This window comes from Podarcis erhardii, assembly GCF_964252035.2.
Source record: "Podarcis erhardii genome assembly, chromosome: 6".
Classification (NCBI taxonomy): Eukaryota; Metazoa; Chordata; class Lepidosauria; order Squamata; family Lacertidae; genus Podarcis; species Podarcis erhardii.
Window position 1 is genome coordinate 100,339,467 of NC_138510.1, and position 24,955 is coordinate 100,364,421.

The following is a 24,955-nucleotide window of genomic DNA, read 5'->3' on the forward strand; positions in this document are numbered from 1 at the left end:
ACCCCCTTTCTTCCTTTCTCTCTTGGGGACTGAAGCACCTTATTTTTAATTTTTTTTATAAATAATATTTATTACTTTTCCAACAATTTAAACACTACAAAAAAGAAGAACAATAGAATACAATACAAAAACACTACATAACACTAACACTTTAAACTAACAAAACGAAACAAAAACAGTTTAAAACACATCAAATAATTTCAGTATCTTATCTTTCATTCACTTATTTCCGCGACCTCCTCACACCTCCCTTTTCGTATTCCACTTCTGTTAATTGTTTCAGCAATTCCTTTCCATCTTCCTCTGTTTTCTATCCTATAATTATCTTAGCACATTCTAACCTTATTTTTCCTTTAATGCTCTATTAATCTGTTTATACTTAATTCCTTATAACATTTCTACTAAAGCCATATAACTTCATTCCAACATTTTTCTAACATTCATTAATTTTACAGTATTTCCATAAATAATCTTTAAACTTTTTCCAGTCTTCTTCCACCGACTCTTCTCCCTGGTCTCGGATTCTGCCAGTCATTTCCGCCAGTTCCATATAGTCCATCAACTTCATCTGCCATTCTTCCCGGGTGGGTAAATCTTGTGTCTTTCAATACTTTGCGATGAGTATTCTTGCTGCTGTTGTTGCATACATGAAAAATGTTCTATCCTTCTTTGGCACCAATTGGCCGACCATGCCCAGGAGAAAGGCCTCTGGTTTCTTCAGGAAGGTATATTTGAATACCTTTTTCATTTCGTTATAAATCATCTCCCATTGTCTTAATCCTTGGGCATGTCCACCAAAGGTGAAAGAATGTACCTTCAATCTCATTACATTTCCAACATTTATTATTGGGCAAATGGTAAATTTTTGCAAGCTTGACTGGTGTCATGTACCACCTATAAATCATTTTCATTAAGTTTTCTCTTAGGGCATTACATGCCGTGAATTTCATACCTGTGGTCCATAACTGTTCCCAGTCAGCCATCATTATGTTATGTCCAACATCTTGTGCCCATTTAATCATATCTGTCAGGGTTTTAGGGAGAGAGGAGACAGAGAGCGAGGGCGAGGAGGAAGAGGACGACAACGAGCCGAGGTTGTCCCAAAGTCCGTCTAGCGAATCAGAGGATTCCCAGAAGGGAGCCCCCCTGGTCAGGCCAAGGGGCAATAGAGAGGGAAGCAGTCAGAAAGAGGGGAACGAAGAGGGAATCCCCAGTGGGAGTGGCAAAGCGGGACCAGCTCCCCCGTCGGAAAGGAGTGGAGGGGGGGGAGTTGCCAGTGTGTCAGAAAGAGCAGGACAGGAAGGAGGAAGGGGGAGGAGTTCGGAGCAAGACGTCCTGCCTGAAAGGGAGGAGTGTAGTACCGAGAGCAGCGTAACTGTAGAAAGGAAGGTCAGAGGCAACGTACGCGCGCCAAGTTCAAATATAGAGGCGCGCGGAAATGAGGAGAGCTCTGAGGAGGAGCCTGGTGCCAAAGCACGAAGGAGGGGGGAGCAGGCGGGAGAAGACTCAGCCTCTGGGGAGTCCCGGAAAGAGGGAAGACAGGGGGGCAGGAAGACCCTGCGGAAAAGGAAAGAGAGGAAAAGGTGGAGCAGTACAAGCCTCTTAAATTGGTGCAGGGGAGGGACGGACTCAGAGGGGACTTCTAACATCTAAAGGTAACAGATGCGGAGCCACGGAGTTTGGATGTAATGACGACAATGATCTTCAATAAAACCTTTTGTATATAGCTTGGACTGGACTTTGGTCTCTTGTGAGCTGGGACCCAGGGTGGCTCTGACAGAAAGTCCCCTCCAAAGAACGCAAATTTTTTTTTTTTTTTGCAAAGCTCACGAACGGTGACAGCCATGAGTGCGGAGGAGCAGTTGACAGCGCTGCGAACTACAGTTTCCGAACTCACTGCTGCAGTCCTTGCGTCTCAGAAGAAGCATGACGAAATGGAGAAGCGCTGCCAGGACCTGCAAACAAGGCGGGAACGTGCAAGCAGGGAAGGGTTCCCAGGGTCCAGATCAGAGGGGATTGGACTTGGACGGAGGGGGGGCAGCCTAGTCACCCACTTCGATGGGAACCTGAAGCACTACCCCAGTTTCAGAGCAGACGTTTTGTATGCATTGCACTTGCTTCGTCATGACTTTAAAGATGAGGAGGAGAAAGTGGGGTTTATTGTTTCTCACTTGCATGGGCCGGCCAGAGACTGGTTGCGCAATTTGTGGCGTGAAGATGGCCCTGCCCGCCGCGATGCAGATGAATTCATTAAAGCGATGGATGCCTGCTTCCAGTCAACTGTAGATGTGGATCTTGCACGCAGGGAAATTTTTGGATTGCGGCAAGGCAAAGCCACTGTGCGTCAGTACCATTCTAGATTTTTTGCTTTACTGACTGCGCTAAGCTGGGAGAAGGATTGTGCACCTGTGAGGGATTTGTTCTGGGAGGGGCTCAGCGGTCCCATTAAGGATGAACTTGCCAGGGGAGACAGACCCCAGACCCTGGAGGAGCTTGTGCAGAGGGCTTTGGCGATTGGGATACGGCACGAGGGACGTCCTTGGCACACTGAGGAAGAACGTCAGGTGCGTCCACCAGCGAGGACGTCTTCTTTCATCCCCAGGGAGTTCGGTCAGTCACATCCTTCGCCACTGGGAAGGCAGGGGGAGGAGCCCATGGAACTTGGTGGTGCTAAGGCTCAAGCAACAGCCAGAGCCCCAGTTTCCGGTGCAGTGAAGGCAAAGCCTCCTAGAGGGACCAGGAAGTGTTACATTTGCGACAGTGCACAGCACATGGCGAAAGAGTGTCCCCAGAGGCTGCAGAAACACACTGCAGCTTTAGCAACTGTTGCAGCAGAAATGATGCAAGCAGAGCAACCTCAGGGAAACGACAGTGCCTGGCTGGAAGCAGAGCTGCTGGGGCTCAGCCAGGCGATTCTGTAGAGCAGTCCCCAGCGCTTTTGCAACGCACAGACCCTTTACCACCCAAGCCAGCGGTGCAGCTCACTGCAACACTTCAGTTGCCGAATGGAACCACCCTGGAAGTCCCCATCACGATTGATTCTGGGAGCAACGCAGATTTTGTGGGGACGCACTTTGTCAAGCAGCATCGCATAGCGCTTCTGCCAGCGACAACACCTCTGAACGTAGTCACGGTGGATGGCAGGAAATTGCTAGGAGGACAAGTTGTGCAACAGACGCCTCCCATGGTGATGAGGATTGGAAATCATCGAGAAGTCATCAGCTTCAATGTCACCCGCCTTTCAGACACGCCTATAGTATTAGGCATGAGTTGGCTGGAGAGACACAGTCCTGCTGTAGCGTGGTACCAACGGCAGATCACCTTTTGCTCATCGTACTGTGCTCAACATTGCATCCAGTCCGGCCAGGAGGAGGGAGCTGAGCAGCAGTTGCAACTTGGCATGGTGCAGGCAGTACCCCGCAAGTACGAGGGGTTCCTGGAGGTTTTCTGCGAGAAGGAAGCTGACCAGTTGCCGCCCCACAGGCCTTATGATTGTGCCATCGACCTGGTGCCAGGGGCGCAGTTGCCGACTGCAAAGCTGTATTCCATGTCTGAGGACGAGATGCAAGAACTCAGGGAGTTCATAGAGCACAATTTGAAGCGCGGATTCATCCGAGAATCGAAAGCGGTGGGGGGCAGTCCTGTTTTCTTTGTAAAGAAAAAGGACACGCCCCAAAAAAGACTCATTGTGGACTATCGATTCATAAACAGTAAGACCAAACCCAAGGCCTTCCCCATGCCCAAGATAGATGATCTCCTGGCAACCGTAAGGAAGGGGAAGATCTTCACCAAATTGGATCTGCGTGGAGCGTATAACCTCATACGCATCCGGGAGGGCGATGAGTGGAAGACGGCCATGTTCACGCCTCTGGGCACGTACGAATACAGAGTTATGCCATTTGGTCTCCAAAATGGATCTCACGTCTTCCAAGCATTTATGCATCACGTGCTAGCGGGACTTCTCTACAAGAAATGCGTGTGTTTCCTCGACGACATCCTGATCTTTTCGGAAACGGAGGAGGCCCATGAGAAGGACGTAAAGGAAGTCCTGCAGAGACTACGGGAGAACAAGCTCTACGCCAAGTTAGAGAAGTGCCAGTTTGATGTGACGGACGTGGATTTCCTAGGCTACAAGCTGTCCGACAAGGGGCTGGCCATGGACAGCGCCAAGGTCCGCGCGGTGTTGGACTGGAAGAGCCCTCGCAATCGGAAGGAAGTCCAAAGATTCATCGGCTTCGCCAACTTCTACCGCAAATTCATCAGAGGTTTTGCAAAGGAGACGGCAGCGATCACGGACACTCTCAGTCCCAAGAAAAAGAGGTTCGTGTGGACGGAACAGGCGGAGCGCTCTTTTCAGAAGCTTAAAAGCCTTTTCGCCTCCGAGGAGCAGCTGCTGCACGTGAATCCAGGCAAGCCCATACGACTAGAGACCGACGCGTCAGACAGAGCGGTTGGAGCCGTACTCCTGCAAGAAGATCCACATGGAAACTGGAGACCCGGTGCCTTTTACTCCAGAAAGCTCAGCAAAGCGGAGCAAAACTACACCATATGGGACAGGGAGCTGTTAGCCATTCACGCAGCTTTCAAAGCGTGGCGACACTTCCTCATAGGAGCCAAGCACACAGTACAGGTCCGCACGGATCACAAGAACCTAGAGTATTGGCGCACGGCGAAGCTCCAAAGCCAGAGGCACATGCGCTGGGCGGAATTCTTCGCGGATTTCGACTTTCGGATAGAGTACGTCCCAGGAGATTCCAACGTTATAGCCGATGCGCTATCCAGGAAACCGCAATATCTCGATGAAGCGGCGCCTGTAGCAGCCAAGCACATTTTCGCACCGCAGGCGTGGTCGTGCGCTGCCGCCACAGTAGATCTGGACGCGGTGCGACGCGCGTTGCAAGTGGATCAGTTCGCACAGTCCAAGATGGAGGAATTGCGCAGAGGTGTGCAGAGTGGCGAAGAGTTCCAACTACGCGACGGGCTGCTAACTCGCAAAGGTGCCCTCTACGTGCCAAGCGACGAGCTTCGCGCAAAGGTTCTGCAGCAGTTGCACGACGCCCCCAGTGCGGGCCACTTCGGTAAGGAGAAGACAATAGAACTGGTGGCAAGAGACTTTTGGTGGCCCCGGATGCGTGGAGAGGTAGCGGATTACGTCGCCAGGTGTGACACTTGTCAGAGGTTCAAGCCAGTACACCAGAAGCCAGCGGGGCTGTTGGAACCGCTGGAAACGCCACAGCAACCGTGGGAGAGGGTAGCTCTGGACTTCGTTACTGACCTGCCCAGCTCCAGGGGGAAGACGGCGGTACTGGTGGTTGTGGACCTGTTCACCAAGATGGCGCACTTCATTCCATGCGCAAAGGTGGCGACGGCGGAACAGACTGCCAAACTCTTCATCGATCACGTGTTCAAGGTGCATGGGCTGCCGCAGTCCATCCTGTCCGACAGGGGGCGCCAGTTTGTTTCCAATTTTTGGCAGAAGCTTTTAGGTATCCTGAACGTCAAGATCAACCTCACGTCGGCGAGACACCCACAAACCAACGGCCAAGCTGAGAGGGTCAACGCGATCATGCAGCAGTACCTGAGATGTTACGCCAACCAGCGACCAGCAGTTTGGGTGGACTACCTGCCGATGGCAGAGTTTGCCTATAACAACACGAAGCACGCGTCCACGGGGGTGACGCCGTTTTTCGCGAACAATGGTCGTCATCCCAGAACCTTCCCGGGGTTCGTGGCACCGGGAGAGGGGGTGCCGCAAGGAGCCGACCAGTTTGCAGCGGAGCTGCAGGAGGTGCACGAAGAGTTGCGGAGACATTTAGAGCTGGCCAAGCAAGCATATAAGGTGCAGGCTGACAAAAACAGGAGAGAGGGAGAGGAGATCCAGGTGGGGGACTGGGTGTGGTTAGCGGCCCAAGCGATGCCAGCCAAGTCGTTGGCCAAGAAGAAGCTGGGGCACAGGCAGTTAGGGCCGTACCAGGTGGAGGCTAAAATCAACCCTGTAGCCTTTCGACTAGCCCTCCCCGAAGGTTCCAGAGTGCACCCGGTCTTTCATAGATCGGTGCTCACTCCCTACAAGGCACCGCACAGGTTTCAGGAGTCTGACACAGTCACGCAACAACACACTAAGTCACAGGAGAGGGAGAGGGCGCCTAGGGCCGAACCACTCAACGAGGTCACAGAGATCCTGGACTCGAGATGGGGGCAAGAGGGAGTAGAATATTTTCTAGTCAGAGAGGGTGCCCCAGTCAGTACCAATGGTTGGGTGCCGGGCTACGCCTTAGACGAACCTCTTTTAAAAGACGAGTTCCATGCCCTTTTCCCTCATAGACCCATGCCAGCCGAGTACTTTGATGACTGGCTCTTTACGCCCACATGTTCAGGCAGCACTTTCCACGGCTTTTCTTCAGCCGAAGAAAGGTCGCCGGACTCCAACTCGCCCAGGGGATCGTGTTCGGGGGTGGACACAGAACCCTCTTATTGGTGGGACGAGCAACCAGAGGAGGACTGGCGCAGGAAATGGCTGACGGGACCTTGGCAGGCAGCACCGGACCAGGTACCAATGGAGGAGGGAGAAGAGAACACCTTGGGTCAAGAACCCGAATTCGAACACTCGTACAACGAACTGCAAACAGAGGAGATGGAGGTGCAGAATCTGTATCCTGCGTCCGCCTCCGAAGAGCGGCAGCTTCCACAACCTGCACCCGATGAGCGGAAGGGGGGAAGGGGGGGCTTCGAGGGGGGGATGGATGTCAGGGTTTTAGGGAGAGAGGAGACAGAGAGCGAGGGCGAGGAGGAAGAGGACGACAACGAGCCGAGGTTGTCCCAAAGTCCGTCTAGCGAATCAGAGGATTCCCAGAAGGGAGCCCCCCTGGTCAGGCCAAGGGGCAATAGAGAGGGAAGCAGTCAGAAAGAGGGGAACGAAGAGGGAATCCCCAGTGGGAGTGGCAAAGCGGGACCAGCTCCCCCGTCGGAAAGGAGTGGAGGGGGGGGAGTTGCCAGTGTGTCAGAAAGAGCAGGACAGGAAGGAGGAAGGGGGAGGAGTTCGGAGCAAGACGTCCTGCCTGAAAGGGAGGAGTGTAGTACCGAGAGCAGCGTAACTGTAGAAAGGAAGGTCAGAGGCAACGTACGCGCGCCAAGTTCAAATATAGAGGCGCGCGGAAATGAGGAGAGCTCTGAGGAGGAGCCTGGTGCCAAAGCACGAAGGAGGGGGGAGCAGGCGGGAGAAGACTCAGCCTCTGGGGAGTCCCGGAAAGAGGGAAGACAGGGGGGCAGGAAGACCCTGCGGAAAAGGAAAGAGAGGAAAAGGTGGAGCAGCACAAGCCTCTTAAATTGGTGCAGGGGAGGGACGGACTCAGAGGGGACTTCTAACATCTAAAGGTAACAGATGCGGAGCCACGGAGTTTGGATGTAATGACGACAATGATCTTCAATAAAACCTTTTGTATATAGCTTGGACTGGACTTTGGTCTCTTGTGAGCTGGGACCCAGGGTGGCTCTGACAATATCAGATTTCACCATTTCATCCTGAGTGTTCCATTTCAACAGCAAGTTATACATTCTTGACAAATTCTTGATTTTTGAATCTAACAATTCTGTTTCCAATTTTGATTTTTCCACCTGGAAGCCAACTTTTTTGTCCAAATTATATGCCTCCATTATTTTGTAATAATGGAGCCAATCTCGCACTTTGTTTTTTAATTTTTCAAAACTCTGCAGTTTTACTCTGTCTCCATCTTGTTCCAAAATTTCCCAATATTTCAGCCATCTGGCCTCCATATTGAGTTTTTTCTGTGCCTTCGCTTCCATTGAAAGATTTAACTTTTTCTGCATAGTCATAGTTACACAGTCCAGCATTTTCCCCTAGAACTTGTTAAGTAAAGAGCACTGTACAAACGTGTTTCAGAGAGGCATTGTCCTTGCCACATGTCCAACACTTAGCTATCTTAGCTACCCCTTTTTTATACAACCGTAAAGGAGTCCAATAAACTCTAAATATTATTTTCTGATGTATTAGTCTTAATTTTAAATCTAATGACACCTTGGGTATTGAAGCTAAAACATTTTAAAACATTTTCCCACTGTCTGAGTAATATTGAAAATTCCAATTCTTTATTCCAATCATCTCTTGCAGTCTGCATATTGAATTTGTGTATTGTTAGTATATATCTATAAAAAGTAATTGCTGGCTTTTTATTTTTGAATAGTTGTCCAATTGCTCCAATATTTCAGGTGTCTCAGAAGCTGAAAGGGGTGATGGCTCAAACACACTTGTTAGGAGATGTTGTACTTGAAGATATTGTCATTGAGCTGCATCTGATAGGTGATATTTTTGTCTTAAAACAGCAAAAGCATAAAATTCATTTTCCTCATCTATCAGTTGGTCCAATGTCAGTACACCTTCTTCCATCCAATTTTTCCATATCACCATCTTTTTTTTTTGCAATTCTTAGTGTGGGGTTTCCCCACAGGGTAAGTTTAGCATGTAAAAATGGAACAAATTTGGTTTTTTTAGCCAATGTATTCCATATTCTTCTGTGATTTAATTGTTTCCAGAGTCCCCTGACATTTCAGATATTTTAATCCTAGTATTGTCCAACCAGACAAAGGTGCTACGTACATATATTTTAGCGTTGCCCACATTGGAAAATTATGGCCAACAGTGGAATTCCAATATTTAGTACTTGACAGTAGGTAAACATAATTATATAATTCCAAATTTGGGATTTCGAAACCACCTTCTTTAATTTGTAGCTGCATTCTCTGCAAGGATATTCTTGGTGCTGCTGAGCCCCAAAGGTATTTCAATGAACAATGAGTTTATCTTTTGAAAATATGATCCAGATATAAAAACTGGAAGTCCTATCAAGATATAAATGAATCTGGGAATAATATTCATTTTGAGAGCATTCGCCCAAAGGGTAAGGTTCAATGACTCCCACCTATCGATATCTGAAGAAGCCTCTTTTATTAATTTATTCATATGAACTGTAACTAACTGTGTTTCATCTCTTGACATTAACATACCTAAATATTTAATAGATTTGGAACAAACCTGAAATTGTTATTCCTTGAATGAGTGTGCAACCTGGGAGCAACTTCACTGTAAGTGTATCTCACCTGAGATTCCCAACATGGCTTGCTGTCATGGCATTTGTAAACACAGAATAGTTGCTTCATCACAAAAGCAAAGTGACTCTGAAAGCTCAAGAGGTTCAGACACCATGTAACCCAAGCTCAGAACCTCAGGCAAATTACTTTGGTGTTGGTATCCTGACAGGGAGAAGACAAAAACACCCTGATAGCACATTCAGCACCATCCTCTTGCTGACACTCAACAGCAATAGCCACTGGCATCTCCCATATCAGCAGCAGAGAACATGTACAGCCAGTGTACCCCAAGCACCAATCGGGCAGGGGGAGAGAACGCAACAAAGCAGCAGCTGCCATCTCAGTTACTCTTAGAACTGAAGTCCTCCCTGACACTGTGTGGATCAGGTATCTGCCTTTTAATATTTTAGGCTATTTTCGAATTAGAGCATACATGCTTAGGCTTTCCAGCTTGACTGCAACATTATCAGCTGCCAGGGAGCGCACTAAAACTCTCTCTTGTGCATAGGATAACAGGCGAAATGGAGCCTTCCTTCCTGGCCCATTTGCCTCACATCAAACACCAGAGGCAGAACCTCAAGCAAAGGAGAAGACGCATGCGGCCTTTGCTCTCACATACCAAAAGTTGCGGCCAACGTGGCAGAGTCCGGTCTCCAGGGTGACTACACATTTTGGTGGCTAAGAAATCCACATGCTCTGGAAAAATAGGGACAAGCCATTTTGAGCCTTGGAATAAAAACACCAGATTTCACTCCCATGGCACAATTGCCATGGCGTTAGCTAGCAGGAGCAGGAGCAGAAGAAACAGTGCTAAGGCCCACTATTCAACTCCTCTCAAAAGTTGAGACATCAAATGCTTTTCTGGCTGTAAACTAGAAGAAGAAGAAGAAGAAGAAGAAGAAGAAGAAGAAGAAGAAGAAGAAGAAGAAGAAGAAGAAGAAGTAGTAGTAGTAGTAGTAGTTTGGATTTGATATCCCGCTTTATCTCTAGCCTAAGGAGTTTCAAAGCGGCTCACATTCTCCTTTCCCTTCCTCCCCCACAACAAACACTCTGTGAGGTGAGTGGGGCTGAGAGACTTCAGAGAAGTGTGACTGGCCCAAGGTCACCCAGCAGCTGCATGTGGAGGAGCAGGGAAGCGAACCCGGTTCCCCATATTACAAGACTACCGCTCTTAACTACTACACCACACTGGCTCTCTAGACCTGCAGGTCCCATTTCCTTCATATCCTGCCTAGTCTCTCTGTAATTCCTTGACAGTTCAACTTGTCCTCAATAGTATGACAGTGAAAGCACTGAAGAACAAGAGGAAATGAATCAGACTTACAGCTCTTCCTCCTCAGAAAGGCATGGTGCCCATGGGGGCCATCCAAAGTCAACTGCCTCACTCAAAGCAAAGACCCCACCCTCCGCAGGAATCCAAACAGAGGCAGATTTTCTACTGACAAAATTTCAGATGCTTCCTGGTCTACTTCCAGCTTTTTACCCAAGGAATCCAATTCCTTTGGGAAGTCACTTCCTCAAGAAGTACCGTAGTTATCACCACTAGCTTAGATGTTCTTAAAGGAAGAGTTCCTAGAGTAGAGGCCTACCAACGGCTAGTCACTATTGCAGACAAACACAACCTTTATGTCCATAAGCATTGTACTTCTCAATGCAAATATGCTGATATGTACATATTACTTTCACACTCTGTGGGCAGTTGGTTGTAAATGGACCCATGGAAGTGGCAGGGAGGGAGGGAGGCAGCTGCAGTCTCACAAATTATCCGCTATGTTATGTTCTCTCACAAATCTCACGAGATCCACAAATCATTATTGCATTATGGTCTTTAGAACTTTCAGCAGTTTTTAATACTTTAGGGTGGCAAATTCTGGCAAACTGCTTGTGGAATCTTGAAAGAAACAGAGTTTTAAAAGTTAAGTTGCCTCCACAGACCATGTTGGCCAAGTTTCTGTGCTACTTTGGAAATGTCCTGAAAGTATCAGTGCTATCACCTCTGGGATGCCAAATGAAGCTGCTGAATGAAACTGTCCAGAGGTTGGACATACCAGTGTGATAAAACCAACCTCTATTTTTATTTTGCTATCAAACCAGCCGTTGACACTGTGGCCAAGTGAGTGAGGATAAGCCGCTTGTGACAGAGTCCAGACAAGTTGATCAGGATGGCAGGGCTGATGGCTGTCTGCCACTTACGGTTTCCTCTCTCCCCACCCAGCACCCACGGGAAGGTGTTTGCTGTTTAGAAAGACTGCAGGACCCAGGGTTCTTCTAAGTTATACTTACATATTTACAGGAGAATATGCTTGCTGCTGCACACATATACATCGTGCCATAGTAGTGCTGCAGGAGTTGCCACAGTCACACATCACCACCACTGCTTCATTAGTCATGGCTGCTATTAACCCTCCATTTCATGGGACACAAATCACATGCTTAGAATTCAGGGAAGACAGTGGCTTTGCCCTTGTTCTGGGTTTTGCAGAAGCAGCACCTCACTGCAAAGCCCAACTGGGAAGTGCAAAAAACTACATTTCCCTCTGGGAGGTGGGAAGGACAAGATTTCTCTCTTGGAAAGGCAGCACCAGTGCCTCATGCTGCTCCCTCCTGCAAACAACCTTCCCTCCCTGCCACATGCTACCCATAGAGAAAATAAGGGGCCACTGCTTCTCAGGCTCTTCAGGATTTCATAGAAGGCAGGTGTTATGTACTGAAGTTCTCACCCAGCAGCCCGCGTCTTGCTAGGAAGCCAGTTCCAGTGCAGAAAGCCATTGAGGAGGCCGTGGCCTCGGAAGCTGCTGAACGCTCCGCCCAGGAGATCCGCGAGGCCAGCAGCCCGTGTCTTGCTAGGAAGCCAGTTCCAGTGCATCACAAAGAGGCCAGCAGTGATGAGGCATCCTCCAGTGAAGACGATGACGTGCACCAGACAAAGCGGAAGCGCAGGAAGTTCCAACAGAAGTCCAAGGGCCAATCGGAATGTGCCGGCTGCAGAGGCAACCATTCCCGTGCCAAGTGTCGATTCAGAGACGCCATCTGTCGGAAGTGTTCCAGAAGGGGCCACATCGCTAAGGTCTGCTGATCGGCTCCGTCCAGCACCCCCCCTTCACCGACTCGCAAGTCCAAGTCTTCACTCCAGTCCGCCAAGGAAAGTTGTTTCGCTCTCACCAACTGCCACTGCCTGTCTGGAACCACGATTAGCCAAACTGACTCGCCTACGTGACGCAAGCTGAACGTCACGGTGCTCATTGAAGGAGTTCCATGTGACATGGAGATCAACACCGGGTCTGCCCTGTCCATCGTGTCTTGGAGCACCATCAAAAGACTGGTACCCAGAGTGTCTAAAAGGCAACTCGACTGTCACCGCATACACCTGAGAGACTACCAGGGAAACGACATTCCCTTGGTAGGCGTTGGCCGATTCCGGATCGCCTTCAAGGATTTGCCAACAGTGTGACGCGGCAGCTAAAAAAGCCAATGCAATTCTGGGCTGCATCAATAGGAGTATAGCATCTAGATCAAGGGAAGTAATAGTGCCACTGTATTCTGCTCTGGTCAGACCTCACCTGGAGTACTGTGTCCAGTTCTGGGCACCACAGTTCAAGAAGGACACTGACAAACTGGAACGTGTCCAGAGGAGGGCAACCAAAATGGTCAAAGGCCTGGAAACGATGCCTTATGAGGAACGGCTAAGGGAGCTGGGCATGTTTAGCCTGGAGAAGAGGAGGTTAAGGGGTGATATGATAGCCATGTTCAAAGATATAAAAGGATGTCACATAGAGGAGGGAGAAAGGTTGTTTTCTGCTGCTCCAGAGAAGCGGACACGGAGCAATGGTTCCAAACTACAAGAAAGAAGATTCCACCTAAACATTAGGAAGAACTTCCTGACAGTAAGAGCTGTTCGACAGTGGAATTTGCTGCCAAGGAGTGTGGTGGAGTCTCCTTCTTTGGAGGTCTTTAAGCAGAGGCTTGACAACCATATGTCAGGAGTGCTCTGATGGTGTTTCCTGCTTGGCAGGGGGTTGGACTCGATGGCCCTTGTGGTCTCTTCCAACTCTATGATTCTATGATTCTATGATTTTTCAGGCCTGCTCCGACTGGTAGTGGTCGAAGGTCAGCGGCCAAGCCTCCTAGGGCTAGACTGGTTTGATGCCATCGGCCTTGAAGTCACCGGCATCAACTGCATCTCTAACGCAGAGACTGAGGGTCTGGTCAAAGGTGCTGAGGTTTTTGACGGCAGTATGGGGCAATATACAGGTACGCCCATCTCCTTTAGCCTTGATCCACAAGTCGCCCCCACCCATCAAGCTAAAGCCACTCCAGGTTCCCTTTGCTCTCAAGGCTAAGGTGGACGAACAACTGGACAAGCTGATTGCCCAAGGAATTTTGGAGCCGGTTGACCACGCCAAGTGGGAAACCCCCATCGTCACACCTGTCAAGCCAGACGGGTCGGTGAGAATCTACGCTGACTTACAAGTGCACAATCAACAAGGCACTTCAGCAGCACGCTTATCCGGTTCCTGTTGTCCAACATCTGCTGCATTCCCTGGGTGAGGGTAAGGTCTTTGTAAGCTGGACCTTGCCCAAGCCTATCAACAACTGTCTGTCAATGATGCCACTGCTGAAGCCCAGATGATCGTAACCCACCGAGGGGCATTCCGTTGCCGCCGTTTGCAGTTCGGGGTGAGTGTGGCTCCTGGCATCTTCCAAAGCCTTATGGAGCGTCTCCTGCAAGGGCTTCCAGGCGTGGTGCCATATTTTGATGACGTCTTGGTTTCCGCAGACTCACACCAGCAGCTGTTCGAGTGCCTCCGTGCTGTGCTGACCAGGTTCCAGGAGGCCGGGCTCAAGGTAAAGAGGGAGAAGTGCCAGATTGCCGTTCCACAGGTGGAGTTCCTGGGCTATCTTATCGATGCCTCCGGCCTTCACCCGACCGCATCCAAGATCCGCACTATCCAGCAGGCCCCCATCCCAAAGAACAAGACGGAGTTGCAGGCGTTCCTGGGACTGCTGAACTTTTGTAACATGTTCCTGCCCCACAAAGCCATGGTCGCTGAGCCTCTTCACCGACTCCTCAGCACGAAGACACCTTGGTCCTGGGGTCATCGGGAGACGGCCGCCTTCAACGCGGTCAAGGCTCTCCTTTCATCGGACAGTGTGCTGGTACAGTACAGTGAAGCCAGGCCGCTGGTCCTTGCCTGCGACACCTCACCTTTTGGCATCAGCGCTGTCCTTAGTCACCATTTTCCAGATGGAAGAGAAGCACCGCTTGCCTACTTTTCCAGGACACTATCTCTGACTGAACGGAATTACAGCCAGCTTGACAAGGAGGCACTGGCACTTGTGGCTGGAGTGAAGAGGTTCCATGAATACCTCTACGGCAGGACTTTTGACCTCATCACCGACCACAGGCCACTCCTGGGCCTTGTCGCCGGTGATCGTCCAACTCCACTGGTCCTCTCGCCGCACATGCTGCGATGGACTGTTTTCCTGGCTGCCTACCACTACCAGCTCATCCATCGCCCGGGGAAATCGATGAGCCATGCCGATGCCCTCAGCCGTTGCCCTCTTCCAGCATTTGTGGAAGACCAGGCTCCTGCTTCATCACTCCTCCTGATTGAGGATCCTCCTGCAGCGCCTGTATCGGCTGCCACTGTGGCCTCCGCATCTGCACAGGATCGCACCATCAGCCGTGTGCTCAACTGGGTGTGGAGGGGGTGGCCACAAGGGCCTTTTGCATCGGAGTTCCAGCCCTTTGCAACCAGACAACATGAACTCTCGGCTCATCGCGGCTGTCTACTGTGGGGAGACCACGTCATGATTCCCCAAAGACTCCGTCAACGCGTCCTTGAGGCTCTGCATGTTGGCCACCCAGGAATCGTCAAAATGAAGGCGTTGGCTCGGTGTTACTTCTAGTGGCCTAACATGGACGATGCCATCACTGCCTGGGTTTCCGCCCATCAAGCATGCCAAGAATCGAGGCCTGCGCCACCGGCAGCTAAGGGATACACCTGGGAGACGCCCAAGACACCCTGGTCGAGGGTGCACATCGATTTGGCCAGCCGCTTTCACGGCCGGACCTTTATGGTAGTGGTGGACGCCTATTCCAAATGGCTGGAGGTGGCCCTGATGCCCTCCACCACTACCGAGGCCGTCATCCGGGTGCTGCAAGGCCTGTTTGCGACGCATGGGTGTCCTGATGTCCTTGTCTCCGACAACGGACTGCAGTTCATGTCAGGCACTTTTGAGCGGTATCTTTTGGGACTGGGCATCCGCCATGCCCTAACAGCACCGTTTCATCCATCAAGCAACAGGCAAGCAGAGAGAATGGTGCGCTCGACAAAAGAGGCACTGGTGCGTCTGGACCGGGAAGACTGGCATGAGCGGGTCGCTGAATACTTGTTCGTACAACACATCACCCCTCATGCGGCCACAGGGCAGAGTCCTGCCAAACTGCTTATGGGCCGCTGCCTCGGGTCCCCGCTCGACCGGCTGCACCCAGACTTTGCCATGGCCGAACCCCCAGGCTGTGCCAACGCACCACGGTCATTTGTTCCAGGAAACCAGGTATTTGCCCAGAACTTTGTGGGGGACATTCCTTGGATGCCAGCCATAGTGGGAGTCACTGGACTTCGCTCATACCAGGTGGCACTCGAAGACGGACGCTTGTGGCGCCGGCTCATAGACCAGCTTAGGCGCAGGGCTGGGGACTTGGACACTACCACGGTGCCCCCAACTGCGCTTGTGGCTCCGGAACAGACACTTACAGATGGTGAGGCTCCACCTACACCTCTCTCGCAAACTGCTGGCGTGGAGCCGAACCAAGCCACTTCATTTAAAAAAAAATAATATTTATTAAAGTTTTAAAAATTACAGAAAGAAAAAGTAAAAATACCACATTAAACAAAAACAAAACAACACATCACAATATATAAAAAAACCCAGAGAAATAAAATCCATTAAACAAAAACAAAAACGCAAAGAAAAATACATCAGATCTCCTCATTACTAATCTTTCATTAGCTTATTTCCTTGACCTCCTCACACCTCCCTTTTTTGTATTCTAGGTCAATTATCCATTTCAGCAAATCCTTTCCCTCTTTTAAAATTTTTGTCCTGTAAATTGTCTTAATATAATGTAACTTTACTTTTCCTCCTTTCACCAATTAACAGTCAGTTATTCCCAAATCCTTTACATCATTCCTGCTAAAATCATATAATATTATTCCAACATCCTTCTAACAGATATTAATTTTACAATGTTTCTGTAAATAGTCTTTAAATTTCCTCCAATCTTCCTCCACCGACTCTTCTCCCTGGTCTCGGATTCTGCCAGTCACTTCCACCAGTTCCATGTAGTCCATCACCTTCATCTGCCATTCTTCCCGGGTGGGTAAATCTTGTGTCTTCCAGTACTTTGCAATAAGTATTCTTGCTGCTGTTGTAGCATACATAAAGAAAGTTCTGTCCTTCTTTGGCACCAATTGGCCGACCATGCCCAGGAGAAAGGCCTCTGGTTTCTTCAGAAAGGTATATTTAAATACCTGTTTCATTTCATTATAGATCATCTCCCAGAAGGTCTTAATCCTTGGGCACGTCCACCAAAGGTGAAAGAATGTACCTTCAATCTCATTACATTTCCAACATTTATTATCAGGCAGATGATAGATTTTTGCGAGCTTGACTGGTGTCATGTACCACCTGTATATCATTTTCATTAAGTTTTCTCTTAGGGCATTACATGCCTTGAATTTCATACCTGTGGTCCATAACTGTTCCCAGTCAGCCATCATAATATTATGTCCAATGTCTTGTGCCCATTTAATCATAACAGATTTCACCGTTTCATCCTGAGTCTGTCCATTTCAACAGCAAGTTATACATTCTTGACAAATTCTTAATTTTAGGATCTAACAGTTCTATTTCCAATTTTGATTTTTCCACCTGGAAGCCAACTTTTTTGTCCAAATTATATGCCTCCATTATCTGGTAATAGTGAAGCCAATCTCGCACTCTATTTTTTAATTTTTCAAAACTCTGCAATTTTAGTCTGTCTCCCTCTTGTTCCAAAATTTCCCAATATTTCGGCCATTTGGCCTCCATATTGAGCTTTTTCTGAGCCTTCGCTTCCATTGGTGACAGCCACCTTGGGGTTTTATTTTCAAGTAAGTCCTTATATCTTATCCAAACATTAAACAGTGGTTTTCTGACAATATGGTTTTTAAACGCTTTATGTGCTTTGACCTTGTCATACCACAAATAAGCATGCCACCCAAAAACATTGTTAAAACCACTTCCGGGTTGGCACCATAGCCGAATGGCGGATTCCCTCCGAGTTCCGGAGGGAATCTGCTCGACAGGGGTCGGGTCCTGCCGCGCCGGCGATGCGGGGACCCTCAAAAACCACGGCCGCGGAAGCCCGTGGACCTGGTGACTCGGCGGGCACCGTTTGCGCTCTCCCCGACCCGCGAAGGAGCCTATTTAAAGGCTGCGGAGCGGAGGACGGGGAGCGGCACGGTGCTGTGAGTCTTCTGCTTCCCCTGCCGAGCGAAGCCGCATGCCATTCGACGGAGAGTGCTAACTTCTTCTTTGGAAAAATCTGGACTAAAACTAAAAACAACAACCCGTGAGTAACTTGGAAATTGGATTAAAAATTTTCTTGGATTCGGTACGAGCGGGGGAGGTGCAAAAAGGAAGTCCGTCTCCCCCTTATTGTATACAATTTAAAGCAAGGATTTTGACTATTAAGGTCGAGAGAACAGTCTTTTCTTTATCTGATAAAAGTTATTAATTCCACGGATTGACAGTATAAGTAATTGTGCTGGAGGAGAAGAGCTAATTTTCTGAGTTAAAGTGCCACCCATCCCGGGACCGGGAGCGACCTGCGAGAGGAGCCTGCGGAGGAGACATAGAAGATTTTGACAGCTGTCAAACTAGCTGTCAAAATCAGAAAAAATAGAGAACTTTGTTTCCGATGTTTTTGCTGGTTACATTTGATACAATATATTTAATTGTTGAAAATAAAGAAGAATTGAAACAAACTAACTTGGCTTTTGGGTTGGAAGTGAAAGGAATACTGAATAACCAGAATCCCTCTAGTGGGGGTTCAGGGACATTACAAAAATGGAAATAGGTCAAAAAATACTAGCTGACCTGGATGAGGTTAGGTTTCTCGTGAGAAAGTTGTGTAAGTTACAAGAACAAGGTCATGTTTTGTCTACAAGTGCCACAACTTTGAAGCCAACAGTAAAGGAATCTACTGAGCTGGAAAAGGACTTGATGTACAAAATCCAGGCAGCTGAACAAGAAAAGAAACTTGAGCAGGAGGAGCAGGAAGGAGGGGCTGCAATGTTGCAGAAGGCAAAGGAGAGCCGGAGGCCTGTCAAGATGGACATAAGAGAAAATAAGAACTGGATGACAAAAACTGGGTTTGAATTGGAAAATGAGGAATGGAAGGATCTCCTTTCGTGGAGATCTGAAGACCTATGGTCTACAAATCTGATCAAGGTGAAAGATGGATCCTTTTGGCTATTTGGACTTAGAAGGATTGAGAATCAAGATTTGAGTTCAACTTTTAAATATGGAGATCCGGCTGGAAGGAACATGGACATTATAGGGATAGTGCCCCTCCGAGACTTGGTGTTTAATATAAAAGACTTTCAAAGGAACCGGCAGAGAGGGACTGAGAGAGATTTAAGGGCCTCAGACGTGAGGCTGCCGGGCTGATAATAGATGGACTAATGGACAATGGCTTGGGGATCGAAACCGGGGAAGGGAGGGTGGGGTCTGGAAATCCAAAAGGAGCACTAAAATATTCTGATTTATTCTATTTCTTTTTCTTTCTATGTTGTCACTAGTATTGAAATGGGGAATTCGTGGAAGGAGAACTGGGCCGATCTTAGGAAAAGTTTTTAAGTATAATGATTGATGTATATATGCTAAAAGTTGATATATAAAGTGAATTTAATATAACAACAAACTAAGGTTAAAAATTTGGGGAGAAGAACTTGCTGAACAAATTTTTGGACAGGGAATACAAGAAGGGGAGGCGAGGGGAAGTTGTGGAAAAAAGGTATTGAAAATATGGATTGTAAATGCTGAATTTTCCTTTTCTTTTCTTTTTTTTTTTTTGTTTTATGTACTATTTGAAATTCTAATAAATATCACTTAAAAAACAAAACAAAACATTGTTAAAACCTTCTAAATCCAACACATCAGTGTTCTCAAGAAGCATCCATTCTCTCAGCCAGCAAAATGCGGCTGATTCATAATAAAGTTTTAAGTCCGGCAGGGCAAATCCACCTCTTTCTTTAGCATCAGTTAATATCTTAAATTTTATTCGAGGCTTCTTGCCCTGCCAGACAAATATAGAAATATCTCTCTGCCACTTCTTGAAACACTCCATTTTATCCAAAATTTGCAATGTTTGAAACAAAAACAACATCCTTGGCAATACATTCATCTTTATCGCAGCAATTCGGCCTAGCAATGATAGCTATATTTCTGACCATATTTCTAAATCCTTTTTCACTTCCATCCAACATTTTTCATAGTTATCCTTAAATAGGTTCACATTCTTAGCAGTCATATTAACCCCTAGGTATTTCACTTTCTTAACCAGTGTTAATCCTGTCTCCTTCTGAAACCTCTCTCTCTCAGCGAACCAAGCCACTTCAGATGGTCTGCCGGACTTACCACAGACTCAGACCACTGCCGTGCCTGACATTCCGCCAACTCCACTTGCGGAGTTTCCACCCACAGCAGCGGATCCAGGGGACTTGTTTTCAATGCCACCTAGGGTCGCACCACAGCCTCAGCAAGAATTGGGTGGCCCCCCGGACTTGGCTACCAGTCCCCGGCGGTCTGGCAGAGTTTCCAAGCGCCCAACTTATTTAAAGGACTATGTTGTTTGACATGTAACACTGTTGGTCTAAGTATGTGGAGGTATGTGAAATGTAACCGATATGCTTTTTTGCCTAATTGAACCATTACGTGTAGTGCTGTATATAAGGAAACCATTACAATTGTAACTAACGCCTTATCTCGGTGGGGAGTGGTGTTATGTACTGAAGTTCTCACCCTGGGCCAGCAGGGGGATACTGTAGATAGTTATGCAAATGAAGGATCGAAAGTGACGTTCAGTGATTGGATAGTTTTTATGCAAATGAAGGATTGAAAGTGACGTTCAGTGATTGGATAGTTTTAGAAAGTTGCTACAGTAACGTTGTACTGGAGCTCTATATAAGCAGGCTGACTGAGCCCTTCAGTTCAGTTCTGTTCTTGCCTCTGAATAAACAAGAGCTGTTTGAAGAATCACTGTGTCATCTGATATGTTCACCCACAGCTTAACAGCAGGAGCAGTGAGACATTGATGGCACTTCCTTCTGAAGCCCAACTTGTGGAACAGAAGCCACCTCTCCCTTCTTCATCCTTCTCTTTGTTTGCTGCAAGGAGCTGGGCTTAAGAAGGAAGTCTTTTGTAAAAATAAATAAATAAACTATGAGAAAACAGGGACATGGTTTCTTCAGCTTCTCATCCATTCTTTGCAGGATGTAGCAGTGAGGTTCAGTGAGCACTTTTTTCAAAGGTTTAAATTAAGAACATAAGGAAATCCTTATTAGGGAAATTCCTTATAACATAAGGAAAAGGTCCATCTAGCACAGCCTCCTGTTTCACAATGGCCAAACCAACCCCACAGGAAGGCCACATTCTGGGCCAGCACTCTCCCCATGAAGGATTCCCAGCAGCTGGTAAGGACCACACCCTACTGCATAATACAGTAGTCTAAGGAGAACTGGCTCTTCATGGCTCATCCCATGGTGCTGTTGAAGCTCTGCAGGAACGTAAAGACAAACAGAAGGTGCTTCTCCCTTAAAGCCCTTCAGCACAGCTGATGCAGTATTTTCTACAATAACCTGGACATGGGATTAAAAGGTGGTCCACACAGTCCTATATAGCTTTCTAGATTACCCAACAAAGATGCCCTTCTCCATAACCATGCTCTTTCTATAGTGTCTACTCGCAAGTATATCCCATTTAGCAAAGATCCATTGTGTTGCTAAGTGAAAGGCTTCTGTTTGCAAATTCAGCCTATGTTATTGCTTCCTGTTGATCTGGGCTAGGGATTCATGATGAGTACTGTACTTCTGATTTGCTCCTTGAAATTTCCCTGATGACACTTTTTCTTCCTGCAGGGGGGAGATCTTAAAATTACTCATGTCCTCTATTTTTTATTTGATTTTTTTCAATGGTTAAATAGTGGGAAGGGCCATAGCTGGGTGGTAGAATACCAGAAAGACACCCACCTGAAACCTTGGACAGCTGCTAATAGTCAACAATACTGAGCTACAGGGATCAATGGTCTGACTTGGAATAAGGCCGTTTCCTCTGAGTCCTGCAAAGCAGTGGAAGTAAAAAGCCTATCTTAGCTACAAATTGATGAGGGGGAACGCTGAAGGTTTACTCTGAAAATCATGTAGCTGCTCCATAGTAAGTAAGTAAACAAAAGATGGCAAATCCAGAGAAAAAGCACCCAAATGCAAAAAGCACTTTGGAATGAAAACACCCAGGCACTTGCTGTTCCATGCACACGTGCACATGGTATCACCCCCGTCAAATGTTCACTATATGCTTCAACCTAAACCAGATCATGATGATCATGTAATCTCTGGAACTTCACAAAAAAATCTTAAGGGAAAATCTAAAAATGCTTCTACTTGCTCTCTTCATACTCCACACCAAGCTTAGCTATTCACTGTGGTACTGTTTTCAGTGGTACAAATTTCTGTACAATTAGTCACATTACCCATGTTGCAGCCAAAACAAAAAGTTCTGTAGCATCTTAAACCACAAACACCATAAGCTTTCAAAGAGCACTTCATTTTAAGTATCTGAGAAACTGCTAATGTTTTTGTCATTCAAAATCAATGGAGCAAACTAAGGGAAGAAGTGATGGTGTGCTATAAAAAGGAAAGCAAAAAGAAAGAAACCAGACTGCAATCAGTCCAACTTGCTGGGCTGCTCATAAAGGGAACATAGGAAACAAAATCCAACCCGGAAAGCAAAACTTGGCCTCTAACAAGCAGCCAGTGCAGGAAGCAGCAACAACATGATGCCCCAGAGACAGCCTGCCAGCAGCCAGGACAGAAGCCCAGTGTTCTTTCCAGAGAGGAAAGTGAGCTGGTCATGAAGCAGAGAAATGTTTCCTACTGTACGGAATGCAACAGTTCAGAAAGTAAAAAGATGACAGCCTGCTTTATTTCTTCCAACTTCCCTGCCTTCATGGCTGGAAGACACAGCAGGCAACTTAGTGGGAAAGAAGGGGGGAAGCCAGCATCTGGGACGTAGCCAAGGGTCAGGGGTATCTATATGCAGTTGTTAATTCCACACACGGGATTAAGCTCGACCATATCCAATGCATGCATTTCCAAAGAGGTGGCAGTTTCACGGATGTCATTCTTTCCCCTGCTGCTACACAGCAGCTGGCTGGGCGTATGCATTCAGAGGCATGTGGTGGCTGGTGGGCTGTGACGACAGTTTCCAGCAGCTCAGCTACAGAACAGAGAGCTTGTTCCAAGCTCCTCTAGAGGAAGGCCAAGACCTCTTCAAATCTGCAAAAGGTGCACCTGTGGTCTGAGAGCCAGGGAGTTTTGATATAGGTCTTGGGGTCCCCCAGGAAAGAAACTGTAGGCAGCAGCATGTCACCCAGTAAAGTTCTGGGAAGCAGCAGCCTCAGAGGGTTTTCATAGTTTGGTGGGAAGAAGACACTCTGAGGAGAGACATTGGGGAAAAGAGGGCAGGCACTTAGCCTAGGCCCTCTATAGTAAAAGGGGATAATTATATCACATTGAAGGAAATAATTTCCTGTCCCTAACCTAACACCCAGTATTAGGATCTGGGATAGGAATGTTAGGAGCCGTGGGGCTCCTGGGACCTAGATTGTGGTCTGTCTAAAAGTAAAATGTCTAGGCGCTCCTCCCCCCCCCTTTTATTTTTGCTGCCTTGCTACCAGACCAGGAAGCCCTGTAACAACAACAACCAAAAAATCTGCTGGGTGAATTGATGGTCTGCAGGGTAGCATGGGAGCAAAAGATGCATCTCTTGCTGCAGCACTGCTGGGCAAATTAGGTGTTTGGCAGGGGTAGTGCTACAGAAAAGGATGTGTGTCTTTTGCTGCCGCTGGGCCAGCAGACCAGCTGACTGCAGCCAGACAGGTGGAGACGCTAGGTGCCAAGGGTGGCTCCTGGACATCTCCATCTAGTTGCAAAAGGCTGATTGCCAGTCACAAAAAGCAATGTCCTTTTCCATGTCAAAGCACAAGGAAGCCTCACCCTGCAGTTGCAGATTAGCCCTGCTTTATAACTTTACAAATGCATAACTGCATTCTCCACTGTCTTTAAATTAGTCAGTTTCTGTTTTGTGGGTGGGAGCTTTGCAGTGTTTCCCAACCTTGGGCCTCCAGCTGTTTTTGAACTACAGTTCCCATCATCCCTGACCACTGGTCTTGCTGGCTAGGGATGATGGGAGTTGTAGTCCAAAAACAGCTGGAGGCCCAAGGTTGGGAAACACTGAATTAGAGGTTTCATTTCACTCTCAATGTGGGTGATCTAATATTTTATGCCTTTCAACTAACTGTCCAAATATTAATTTCTCAAATTCAGAGTATTTATGAACCAAACATTGTAAACATTTAATTTCCTTTTTTTTAATAAATATTTATTAAAGTTTTTAAATATAAATGCACAAATAATAAACAATCTTACTTCTATCACGGACATAATTTCATCACTTCTTTGGACTCCCTCGCGTCTCCCGCTCCCATTTACATCGTTAAAAGTTTTTTCCAAACAAATTATCAACTTGTTTACAATCTCATGTCCACTCATTCAAATATAATCTAGCACTTCTTTAGTCTCACTTCTTTAGTCTCACTTATCATCAAATTTCAAATCTAATTTAGTGGTGGCCATTTTTTTATAATCTAGCATCCTTCTTAACATTCAACCAAATTACAATGTTTTTGTAGATACTTCTTGAATTTCTCCCAGTCTTCCTCCATCTTCTCTTCTCCCAGGTCACGGATTCTGCCAGTCATCTCGGCCAGTTGCATATAGTCCATCAGTTGCATCTGCCACTCTTCCAGTGTGGGTAGATCTTGAGTTTTCCAGTTTTTGTAAACATTTAATTTCCATCCCACTTTCCACTTTCCATCAGCCCTTGTTTTTGCAAAGGTACATTTTAATCAAAAGACCCACTTCGTTCCTATAAGCTTCAGAAAAATCCTCTTCAGGAATCTGCCTGATCGCACAAGGGTGAAAACCCCCATAGAGAGCACAGGTGGACGTACAAGTTCTAACACTCAGGATCTCACCTCCTCAAATTTGCTTCTCTCAAATTATGGTCCAAACTGTATACAATGCTAGCTCGTTCTGGAAATCTGTACTACAAAATGAGAAACTTTGATTTATCCATGCTAATCTTTGTTAGGGATTTGAAACTAATACATTGCCTTGATTAAAAAATCAACTCATTCTGGTTAAAACTCTTTCCCCAATGCAAATTCCTGCTCCAAAAGTGACCTTTCTCTCTTCTCTTTTAAAAATTAAACCTAAGTTATCTTACACTTGTTCTGCATTACAGGTAGTTGGCCTCAGTATGTTTTTCATACAGTGATTAGCTCCTGCTCTTTGCAAGCTCACCTTCAGCCACAACTATCTCTCTGCTACCAAGTGACCTAGTTGTTTCTGTGCGAATGAGCCTGGCAATCTTTAAATGGGTACAGTTTGGTTTGACAATTATTTCCCCTCTGCGAATACGACTGTGCGCTCCATCTGCTCCCCCTTCGTCTTTGTCAGCT

General features: G+C 47.3%; 1 protein-coding gene and 1 long non-coding RNA gene across 2 annotated transcripts in view; both read right to left on the minus strand.

Annotated features, from left to right (window-relative positions):
- LOC309344766 overlaps positions 1 to 24,955 on the minus strand; it is a 117,329-nt gene that overhangs the window by 51,928 nt on the left and 40,446 nt on the right. The gene's annotated exons all lie outside the window — the stretch shown is intronic.
- LOC309344729 (cysteine-rich protein 2) overlaps positions 1 to 24,955 on the minus strand; it is a 53,120-nt gene that overhangs the window by 18,474 nt on the left and 9,691 nt on the right. The gene's annotated exons all lie outside the window — the stretch shown is intronic.